Raw genomic sequence first — 12,856 nt, 5'->3', positions numbered from 1 at the left:
TAGATTTATTACCCAAATGTTCTCAATCACTATAACAGGTTTATTACAATGTAAGAAAGACACTTCTTAAGTGCGTCATGTGAGAGTCTATCATATTTCAAAATATTTTTGCAATTTATTATTGGTCATCTTTTCCTACACAATTACTGGTATCTATTACATTTTATGGACTAGGAAATATTTTGGTAGGGTACCAACAGGTACAATTATCCCTTAGAGGTACTATGTGTGTGTGTGTGTATGCATACGTTCACAAGAAAGGAAGGAAATGTGCGGAGCTGACACTGTTTTAATTTCTGTAATTGGTCATAAGACTAGTTATGTTTATAAATTCCTTCTTCCAGTACCTAGTTCCTGTTTCCTTTGCCTTCCCTCACCCAGGACCTTAGCTGGTCAAAAGTCCCTTATCTGTCAGGGTGACCCAAACTTTCATCATTGATGGTCTGAATCCTATTTTTGTTGTTGTTGTTGTTTTGTTTTAGTTGTTGTAGGTTTTCATTAACTTTTACCAGTGGACATGGAAGTCCTAAGAAGTGCCCAGGGAATACACTGAATTCAGGTATGGCCTTCTAACCATGTTGGGTAGTGTCAGTGTTATTACAGTAAAGAAACTGAACATATCCAATACCCAAACATTTTCTGTATATCCTATTATAATTTCTCCCCCTTGGCCTTTTCTGTCTCTCCTCACCCTCACATAGCCAAGTAAACTTTGAATTTTTAATAAATTTTATCACAAAGTATATAGTCTTTTATGGGTGGGGCCTGGCTTCTTTCACTCAACATGATCATCTTGGAATTCATTCATGTTCAGTACATCAATACATCAGTCCTTTTTATTCCTAAGTAGTATTACAGTATATGGATATATCACAATTTGTTCATTCACTTATTGATGGATATTTGGATTATTTTCACTTTTGACAATTAAAATAAAGCCACTTTGAACATTTGTATTGATTCTTTGTATGGATATATGCTTTCATTTCTCTTGGGTAAATGTGTAAGAGCAGAATGTCTATATTCATGGTAGTTGTGTGTTTAACTTCTTTTTTTTTTTTTAAAGATTTTATTTATTTATTCATGAGAGACAGAGAGAGAGAGAGAGGCAGAGGGAGAAGCAGGCTCCCAAGGAGCAGGGAGTCCGACGCGGGACTCGATCCCAGGGCCCCGGGATCATGACCCGAGCCGAAGGCAGACGCCCAACCATCTGAGCCACCCAGGCGCTCCTGTGTTTAACTTCTTAAGAAACCTCCATACCTTTAAAAACAAATTTGTATTGTTATTTCCAGAGGTGTATGAGAGTTCTGGGTCCACATCCTCAGCAACACTTAGTATGGCCAGTCCTTTAAATTTTAGACTTTGTAATAAGTGCGTAGTAGTATCATTGTGGTCTTAATATGCATTTTCCTAATGATTGGTGAAATCATCATCACAATCAACATAATGAACACATCCATCACCTTAGCATGTGCTTGTTTGCCATTCAGCTATCTTCTTTGGTAAAGGTGATTATTCAAATTGTTTGCCCATTTGTCTTATTAGACTGTTGGCTTTTATTATTAATGAATTTTAATTTTTGACGTGTATAGTCTGGATACAAGTTCTTTATCCGATATATAATTTGCAAATATATCTCCTACTTTGTGGCTTTTATTTGCATTCTCTTAATGAATCTTTTGAAGAGTAAAAGTCCAACTTGAATGAAATCTAGTTTATCACTTTTTTCTTTCATGGATCATGTTTTAGTATCTGAGAAATCTTTGTCTAACCCAGTGTCACAGATATTTTCTCCTGTGTTATTTTCTAGAATTTTTAGTTTTATATTTAGGTCTATGATCCATTTTGTTTTAATATTTATATATAGTATAAGGCAAGAATCAAAGTTTATTTTTTTGCATATAGATACCTAATAGTATTAGGAGCATGTGTTGAAAGTTAACAGTTTTCATATTAAAATTTCTCTTTTTATATAACTCGTGTTTCCTGACTGGACTCTGATACAACCTGGCTAACTCTTGAATTGTGATCTGGATTTCTAAAGAATTTTAACTAATATTTTTGTCCAGATGGTTATAACCATTAGCATAAATAGTGCCCAAAGGAATCTTCAAGACAGACATGTAGGTAATAATATTCATTTTGTTGTAAATAAGTTAAAAGTTCTGGTTACCAATATATAGTGATATAATATTTTAGAAGACAATGAGCATTTTCTCAGTCCGTACTCCCAGAGTAAAACAGTAGATTCTGAGTGCATCCAAGAGTTTGGATTGGGGTGGGTGTTAAGTGTTAATATAGCACTTAAGTCAAATATTGAAAATAAATGACTATCAATTTGTTTTTCTTAGAAATATCTCCAGGTATTTGGGCTGAATGGATGGGCAATTTGCATTGGATGAAATTAATCAACCAACTAACCAACCAACCATCAAATAAATACACCCCAAATCAAAACAATGGAATCAGTGAAGCAGGTCATGTCCAAAATGAAATGTTTTGTACTTTTGTGGTGACTTTATCACTCATTTTTTTTATTTAATTTAATTTTATTATGTTATGTTAGTCACCATACAATACGTCACTAGTTTTTTGATGTAGTGTTCCATGATTCATTGTTTTCGTATAACACCCAGTGCTCCATGCAGTACGTGCCCTCCTTAATACCCATCACCGGGCTAACCCATCCCCCCACCCCCCTCCCCTCTAGAACCTTCAGTTTGTTTCTCGGAGTCCATAGTCTCTCATGGTTCGTCTCCCCCTCCGATTTCCTCTCCTTCACTTTCCCCTTCCTTCTCCTAGTGTCCTCCATGCTATTCCTTATGTGCCACAAATAAGTGAAACCATATGATAATTGACTTTCTCTCATTTTATAATTTTTTCCTTTCAACTATTTTTAGGCCATAATATAGATAGATTAGTGTTAAAGTGAAGACTTAACAATTTGGACTCATATGAGGGTATGAAGTTCCTTGTCATTAGAATCTTGATCCTTGACCCAGATTTTATTTTGGATCCTGGTAGGAAACAGAATGTGGAGATCATAAAGCATAAAGTTTGTATTTTTAAGCCGCCTGCAGCCTGTGCATTTTCTTTTATAACAATCCCAGGTTTAGGGTGTATTGTGAATTAATGAGTGTCTATATAGTTATGACCAAGCCTTTTATTTAATGAGAAAGACTGCTCTTTAAGCTAACGGTTTGAAAATGCACATACCCTAAAAATTATTCTTAAATTTTAAACATATATAAAATAGCCAATTGTGCTGTTTCTTCTGCAACTTGACTAAGTGTTCATTTGTTGTTGTACAATGAGTAGAAAAAAAAGGCAGTAATAGTGACAGACTTTCTCACAAGGCCCACAGTGCCAGAATACATTAAAAAAAAAAAATATTGGGAGAGAATCCCATACTAGTTTTTAGACCAAAGAATAAAGGAGGGGTTGGTTGATAAACTACCCAGAAATAGAAACCATGTTAAAGGTGATGTTTTGGCTGTTAGGCTTTCTTCAGGCCATAATATATAAAACAAACATTTTTATATTTCTTCTTTCGCCCAAGGAAGCCCTCAAAGACAGAATGCTGCCTTTAACCTTATTTTATATTCCACACAGTATTTTAAAGACTAGAAAAATATTGCTGGGGCAAGAATGATTGGGGCTCTGAAAGATCAGAAAAAATCTATCATTTTTTTTTTTAAATAAGCAGACACTGAGAACTTCATCCACAAAGTTATTCCAAATTCAGTGTTCTAGCTAGGGACTTTTGTAGTAAATAAATAAGATTGACCTAGAGTTCACTATATTTTTGGATCTCAGTGTTACTTTCTTTTAGATTGGTTTACTTGAAACTTTACCTACATTTCTATAATAGTTTTATTTATATTTGAATTTTAAGTCAATTATTGAATTCTAAAATGATTTTAATTTAGACTACTAAGTTTTTCAATACATTTTACTTACTTTTTCATAACAGTCTGAAAATATTAAATTACATGAAGATATTTCTAGAAATTATTCAAATCACAGTATTTTATTTTTCTCATTGAATTTTGTTTATAGAATTTTTAAAAATGAAAGGTTTGTAAAAAATTAAAATGACAGAAATCAAAGCATTAATTCCCAAAACTACTAGCAAGTAGGTCTTCATAACTTTGTATTTGTCTGGTGAGCAAATATACCTGCTCTGAAGAAAAATCTTTATCTTGGGTAGATATGGCCAGGTGTATGCATGGATTGTGATATTCAATGAGGAATTTAGTACAGTGTTCTAAAAACTAGGTGGCTGCCAAAATCACCAACTATGTTGGTCAGTTGTGAATATCTAAAAAATGGAACAAATACCTATTACAGTTTAAGGAAAGGGAATTGCCAAAAAGAGAGGCACTATTGACTAATAAAAGCTGATTCTTGACTATGTGTTTTGCACATATTATCTCATTTATTCCTCACAGCCTTATAGGAATAAAACAGACGAGCAGCTAGAAAGTGTCACATCCAGCACTGAGGTGTTTACTCTCAATGCCTGCTTTCTCTCCACTACACAAAGTTACCTCAAATATATACCAGGTAATATTCATTCATTAATTTGATGGGAGCAACAACTTTATAACGAAATAGTATGTCATTTAATACTGTGGAATGTATTAAATTCTCGTGAAAAGTAAAAACATGTAGATTTCATGCTATGTTTTTAAATACGGTTGTAGATTTTTTCTAAAAATTTAAATTTCTGTCTTAAAGTTTATTTTTGGGCTTCATTTTTATGATTTTCAGTGCTGATATTTCATAATATTGATGAACTTCAATTTGTCATATATTTTTCTGGGATAAAATGGCTAAATGTAGCCCAAATGACTAAGTAAAATTTTAAGTTCTTGTGCAATAAAGAAACCATTCAGAAACTGGATGGTTTGTTAAAACTTGCATATTTTGATGATGGTAATTTTAGTCTCTGGCTATTTAACTTTTTATTCTCTTTAGTATTTAGTGAAGTTCTTTTGAAAATAGCAAAGAATTCAGCATATTTTATTTTATTTTAATTTTTAAAAGATTTTAATTTATATATCTATGTATTTAGAGCAGAGGTGGGGGGAGGGGCAGAGGGAGAGGAAGAGAGAATCTAACTCCAGGTGACTCCACGATAAGTGCTGAGCCCCATGCGGGGCTTGATTCCACGACCCTGAGATCACGACCTGAGCCAAGATCAAGAGTTGGACCCTAGGGCACCTGGGTGGCTCAGTTGGTTAAGCGACTGCCTTCGGTTCAGGTCATGATCCTGGAATCCCAGGATCAAGTCCCACATTGGGCTCCCTGCTCAGCAGGGAGTCTGCTTCTCCCTCTGACCCTCCCCCCTCTCATGCTCTCTCTCTCATTCTCTCTCTCTCTCAAATAAATAAATAAAATCTTTAAAATAAGAGTTAGACCCTCAACCAACTGAGCCACGCAGGCACCCCTCGACATATTTTATATTTCATTCACTAATAATAATAAACCAAGTCAGTTGATGGACTTAATATCAAGTAAGATTTTCAAATGAATTGTAATGATTCGTAAGACTGGGAATCTTTTATTTTTCACTGTCATAGTTTCTAAAGAGCACAAAGTTCATGTCAGACATGTATGTCTCAGTAGTTTACTCTTTATGTCATCTAAAGGTGATTTACTAATCAAACCCACCAGGGGCTAGAAAATGGTTTCCCACTGCTTGGGTTTAAAGTACTTGCTGGGATTAACTATTTCCACCCAGCTGCGGGACACTCTACTAAGAATGTGTGGTATGTAAAAAAGGTTTCCTTAATTTCTGAGAATGATTGCATAATGGACATCTTGGAGGATAGATTAGTTTACTTTAACTGTGTTTTAATGATGGGACCAACGTGGAGAGGCACTTTCATTTTCAGTGATGTTTGATGAACAGATCATTAGATGTGTTTTCAGTTCTTTGGGTCAAAGCTAAATGACCAATACAGGATGGACATTCAGAACGCATCATCTGTCTTGTGTTGGAAATAGTGCAAACAACACTTTGAATGGTTGTATTCTATCTGCTTAGAGTTACAACATTCTATCTGTGTGGTCACAATCCATGACTAAATGTGCTGTATGTTTGTTTTTTCTTAAAATGAATAAAAATTTTGCTTTGAAATTGTAAGGAAATTTTGTAATACAATCTAACTGGGACATTTTAAAGAATTCAAAAATAAGAGATTGGAATAAGTAGCTTAGAGTCACACTGACAAGAAAAAGTATGATGAATTGTTTCCTAGTGATAATTTCCAAATATGACAACCCTGTTTCTGTTTGTGATTCAATAGATCCGAAGTCTACGTAAGTGATAACTAAAGGATGATTGTGAGCCAACTTTGTAAACACCTTTTTAAATGGTTTTTCTTTCTTTTTTTTTTGTTAAAGATTTTATTTATTCATTTGAGACACAGAGAGAGAGAGGGAGAGAGCATGAACCGGTGGGGGGGCGGGAAGTAGAGGCAGAGGGAGAAGCAGGCTCCCCGCTGAGCCAGGAGCCTATGTGGGGCTCGATCCCGGGACCCTGGAATCATGACCTGAGCCAAAGGCAGACACTTAACCATCTGAGCCACCCAGGCGCCCTTAAATGGTTTTTCTTATGGCTAATACTAGAGCAAGTGTAGTTGTACTTGCAGGAAAAGACAAAAATGTATTTGTTAGTATGCACAAATACTTTTTTTAATTAGAAGAAAATTATTAAATTGATACTATTTAAAAATATTTCAGTATTGCTTTTAGAAAATTAGTTTTTTGATGAATGCTTGTCTTCAATCATTCCTTTCACTGTGGATAGTTTGATAACTTGGTAAAAGAAGGGAAATCTAGCATACTGTGTGTACTAAACCACCTGTCAGATTTATTTCCAAAATATCTGTTTTCCTCCCTAGGAAGGACTTCAGTTCATGATTATTGAACAAATACTGAAGAATTATCTAATTAATATGGACTTCTAGGGTCCTATTAGATTATTATCTGAATTGACCTCATGATTGAGTCCAAACTGAGTTGCTGATTTTCCAACCCATATTTCAGTTTTCTTTTCTGGCAAAGACAGTCCGAGCCCTTTATATTTGTATCTTGACATTTTCATTGCATTTTTAAAAATAGAGAATTCCCCATTTTCTTTATTTCACTAAGCAAAATAAAATTCAAATTAAAGCCAAATGTGGCATGGCTAAAAAAAGTGCTTATTTTCCAAAAATGAAACAGAAATGAGTGAAAGACCCCAACAGTTTGGAAACTATCTACAGTACTGAGACATTGTGACAAGTATCTGTTCCTCAAGATATGCTCCCAGACCCCCCAGCCCAATCTTCAGTGACTGTGTGAACCTGTGGAGGCCAGGTAGAAGTGGGAATGAGGACATTTTATTTGAAGAGCAAATTAAGTAGGTCTAAACAGTGAAGCAGTGCTCTGAGGAATTGGTGAAGGTTTTTGCATGAAGAAGCAGCAAGGAAAAAATATGAAATGCATAAAAACTCTGCACAGCAGTTTTAGAGCTTTGATAAAATATAAAATGTCTTTAACCCCTTTGCTGTTCTTGCAAACGCCTGCAATTCAAGAATTTTATTATTCTGGGGCTAACGTAGTTTAAACCTCAATAACTGAATGTTTCCTTTGGGATACCTTCAGGCAAACTATATATTGATTTTCTCAGAATGCACTGTATTTTTCATTAGTACCAAGGTTTGGTGGATATCTAGTCATTTGTTCACCAAATTCCTCTGAAAATTAAAATGGACTATTCCATTTGGCTGTGGAGTCTTCAGAGCATGGGCATTAATTTTTTTCTTTTGGACACAACCAGGATACTCTGTTTTGACATTCATCTTGTCCAGGGCATATGATACCAAATCACCTTTTAACTTGGTCTACCATTTTCCTCTAAATACCATTCCTTACATGCCTCTGGGGTTTGATGGCACATTTGACATTGCCAAGATCAAAATATTTTTCTGATTTATTTATTTTTAAACTATAAAGTTGCAAATTTGTCTACATAATGCAAGTAAAATAAGATCCTGTCTGATCATTCTTTTATTTGAATTATCTAGGAAATTTAGTTTTTTAAAAGGCAAATCATCTTGAATTGGCTTAATATTCATTGTTTCTTCTGTTGGTAGAAACTTAGTCTGTGAGGCAGGTAATGCGATTTCACAGTTGGAAGTAGAATTACTGAAGTAATTTTGGTGTGCCTTCAGTCTTATCCATTATGAACCACTTCTGTTTTCCTGAGTGAGGGGATCCCCAGCCTTTCTTAAAGCCTACACTGCTTACCAAGCCAGATGTGTATGTTTGAGGTCATGTATTAAAGAAAGCTTACTACTTATTTTGTCTTACACTTCTTGGAACCCAGCGGTTTTGACTCAACTAGCCACCCCCAAATATATGTAGTTTGAATAGTTGATTCCTTTTTTTGGTATATGTTTAAATCATGTAATTGGCCAGTGAGTGAGAAAACAGCCTCCTGAATTCACGTATCAGCATGGATATGTGGTTATTATTTAATTTTCATGATAACCTTCTGAGGTAGGTACATACATTTTATGTTTTACAGATGAGAAAACTGATAAAATTGTGTGCTCTATTCTAATTTTAAATTCGTAATGATTCTAGATGAACTGAAGTGTGTTCTTTGGAAATGTCAAGCATCAACCATGACAGGAATAATTCAAGGAACTTAGGAAAGGCTCAACACAACCAGATACTTGCTGTTTCATATTTACTATAATGCATCCTCAATTTTGAATTTCTGATTTCAAAATTTTGGAATTTTGAATGCCTTCTATGACTAGATCACTATTCTAGGCATGGAGGATTCAAGGGTGAACTTTACAGGAAAGGCCCTTGTTTTTATAGAATTTACATTCAATAAGGGAGAAGGTGAGAGAGTCAGTACAAAAAGAAACAAATGAACAAGGTAATTTCAGGTAATGGATAATGCTTTGAAGATAGTGAGACAGGATAATATACAAAGAGGGACTGGGGGAGGCAGAGTAGGGCTGGGACTGATGAGAGCTACTTTTAATTGGTTGATCCTTTACTGAGGAAGTGAAATTTGTGTTAGCCCTGAATGATATAAAGAGGCTAGCCATGTGGACATCTGGAAGCAGGGAAAACAAGTGAAATGACGCCACCGTGGTAATGAGCTTGATGTGTGCGGGCAACAGGAAGAAGGCAAGTGTGGCCAGAGAATAGGGTGCAAGGTGACAGCATCATTAGTATGAGATGAGGTCCTTTATCCTTGCTTAATCAAATTCATAATTTGGCTGTAATGATGTGACTTCAGGATTCAGAATTTAAAACTTTTAGGTCAAGATCAGTGTTCACCTATAATATATTATAAGATTTTGGATCAAATATCCTTTTAAAAGAATTCATGTGAGAAGGAGATATAAAATTCAACTTAAAGTTACAGGAAAAAATCCATTTAATGAAGTATTGAGCACCTCTGTGTATCAGACTCTAAGCTAGGTGGAGGTAGGTGTATGAATAAGACATAATCCTGCCATTAAGGAAGTTCCTGAGAGGTCAAATGCAGGTTAAAACGATTACATATCAGTCCGATATATGAAAAATCAACCAAACTCAGAAGTTATCCTTGTGTCTGAAACTGCACTTAAGTATCTGCTCAGTTGCAATTAGTCTTTCTTGTTCTGTGTCCATTGTGTTTGTTTGAAACCAAGTTTAAAATTAAGCAAAATAAATCATACATTGTGGGTGCCTATTAACTGGTTATTTATTAGTTTTATTAACACCTGAGAGATTAAATATGTTCTATTTGTATCAACCATTACTACATCTGTGCTGTAATCATAACCGAATAAGATAATAATGTAGAACTTTTAATCCATATCTTAAAACTATTTCCACATATCCTGTCAGATGCAATGGCATATATTTTGTTTTCTAAATCTGACTGTAATTATTCTAAATTTTCTTCCGAATTTCTTAAAACGAATTAGTTTTAGGACAAATGTGGGTTGACACATTGCTGGAGCCCCTTAATTTTTTTTCCTTTTATTTAGAAAACAGAAGTAATAAATTCCCATTAAAAAGAAAAATAATATTACAGAAATTTAGAAAAAGTCAAAATCTGGATCAACTGCCCCTTCTCCCCTCCAATTCCAAACTGCGGAGGGTCACCATAATTAGTTTGGTGTATATCTTGAAGCTTTTTTCCTACTTCTTTCTAGTCCCTCCTTCTCCACACACAGGCTTAGCTTAATTTTCTGTTTATGTGAATAAATCATACTCTACATGTTCTGTGACTCATTTAGCAACCTATCACCAGTATATTTTCCAGTTAATACACATAGATTTATACCATTCTCTTAGGATGGCATAGATTTCCGTAGAATCGATACCTCATGATGTATTATTATTTTTGCTTCTTAAGATTGTTTATATTATAATACAATCAGCATCCAGACAAGAGTAGAGAGTAAAGTCATAAAAATAGTAAACACCTGTGTCCATAGCACACAGCTCCATCGTATATTTAGCAAAATGTCTCTTGATGGGAATATATAGTGCTATATCTTCAGTGTTAGAAAGAATGTTGCAGGGAATAGCATATTTGCACACTTAACATTTATGCAGGTGTACAAACTAGTTATGAAAAGTCAATGCCTAGAAGTGGAATGGTTGGAACAAAGGGCGTATGCATTTGAAAATTTGAGACTCGGCAAAATTGTCCTACAAAAATGGTCATGCTTACCTTACCATTAAGCATCAACAATGGATGCATGTGAGGTCCCATTCTTGAACGTGGTATACTTACATAATAAGGAATATACTTAAATAATAAGGAATATACTTACATAATAAGGAATGAAAAACAATAGGATTTCAAAATAAAAGGACAACTTTTAGAAAAATTATATTAAACTTCTAAAATTATTAAACTCAGAACTACTAAACTGTTTTACTTTTTTAAACTTTATTATCAGTCAGTGCCTCAGATTGGTGTCTGCTTGCTCCTAAGTTCAGATTTTTTTTTACAGAGATAGAAGTATTTCTGCAGTGAGCAAATAAACTTGATTCTAGAGGTTTGTTGCCTCTAGTTTGCATTTGTATACTCTGTTAGCACCTACCATTATATCTCCACTCTGTGACATATTTTTATGTGGTATTACTACCCAATATAAGAGAGATCAAACAGGATCTTTCTTGAACTATTAAAATTGGAATAATTCCAATGTAGCCTTTTAACCTCTAGGAACTGGGTGAAAACTCTTTCCCTTGGTCATAATTCTTTTTTTCAGAAATTCCAGCTTCTGTTTCATTTCCCTAACCACTAGAAATGTGGAATTTAATCAAACATACAAATCTGTATTTCAAACTCAGCAAATTAGAATCAAAATCAACTAATTCTTTTATAAATTCAACTGATTTTAAAATAAATTTGCTTACTGAGGAATGCTCTAAAAAATAAGTACATATCACTTTTGTGTCAGGTTAAGAAACTACATTAAACAAAAATAGTGATAAATTTAAAATTAAGCAGTTTTAAAATTAAGAGGGCCCTATTTATAGAGAATTTGAGTCAACTCTTTTTTGTTTTCAAGGAAGATAGAAAGGGTAAGGATTTATTAAATGAATTTATTATCTCAAGTCAACAAATGTTTCTTGAGCTCTGCATATATGGTACTATATTAGGTATTGTGGAATTCAATAATAAATGAGATCTATCCCCCACAATTCAAGGAGCTTACCCTTCAGTCAAAAGATAGACTTTGGTCTCTCTTCTAGGTTGATAACAGTTACACATTTTTCTGCAGCTTTCTAACTAAGATAAAAAATTAGAAAGTTGATTGGATCGATGCTTAGATGAAGACAAACTACTTACGGTTCCTGTCTTATACTTTATTTCCAGTAGAAGCCTTCTGCTGAGGTGATTAGAATCAGGAAGCTTTTTCTTTCAGGGTAGCATGGGGTCCATACTAACACAAACTGTTCATTAATTAATTCTTTTCTGGACTTCAGTATTTCTGATTATAGGGAGAGTGTGTTCAGTGCTGAGAAAAAGCATGGGCATGGAGATTATGCGTATTCTAGGGAATCATCAGAAGATTGAGTGGATACCTATGAAACTTGGGGCTTACCATTTATAGTCTTTTGTTGTTAAAACAGGTATATTTATCCTCACCTACTTGCAGAAACTGTGAGGATTGGTTTAAAAATAAAAACAAAAAATATGTCTCCAGAATTAATGCTCTTTAGATAAATTTGAGTCCTTCAACTACTTCATTGTAAATAGACTCAGTGATATCACAGAGAGTAAGCCTTTATGAATTAAACATATTTTATATCCTAATAGCATATAGAAACAATAAGGCGAAACAAAGTCCAAGAGTAACTAGAACTTTTTCTAGAAACAGTTTGCCTTTATAGGTATGTCCCCTGAGTGCTCTGCTCATTAATAATGCACATACAGACAGACATACTACTCCAATCATACTTTTTTCTCAACCTGACCCTAAAATTAAACCATAAAGCCATTAGAATTAAACCATTAAAGGAATAAATATTTGTTTAGTCACAACGAAAGAATGCCATCCATTCAAGTCAAATTTGTGGTTAATTTCAAGGTACTGAGGCTAAAACTAAATATTTTAAGGTGAGTGTGTCAGAATTTAGTAAAAATTAGTTAAAAAATAGTAAAAATTACATTTTTTTATTAAGACGGTTTATTTTCATGGTGAACTTGAAGTAAAATGTCCTCTTATCTCTGTGAACTCAAATTAACCTCAAATTAACCTATATTAATATTTTAAATTATTTTTTTCAGTGCTCACAAAATTACAGAAGGTGTTTGGCTCTTTATTTC

The sequence above is a fragment of the Callorhinus ursinus genome, unplaced genomic scaffold, assembly GCF_003265705.2.
Source record: "Callorhinus ursinus isolate GAN/ISIS: 27379988/994484 unplaced genomic scaffold, GSC_fseal_2.0 scaffold3, whole genome shotgun sequence".
Lineage (NCBI taxonomy): Eukaryota > Metazoa > Chordata > Mammalia > Carnivora > Otariidae > Callorhinus > Callorhinus ursinus.
The sequence above is the reverse complement of the archived record's forward strand: the minus strand, read 5'-3'. Positions refer to the sequence as shown.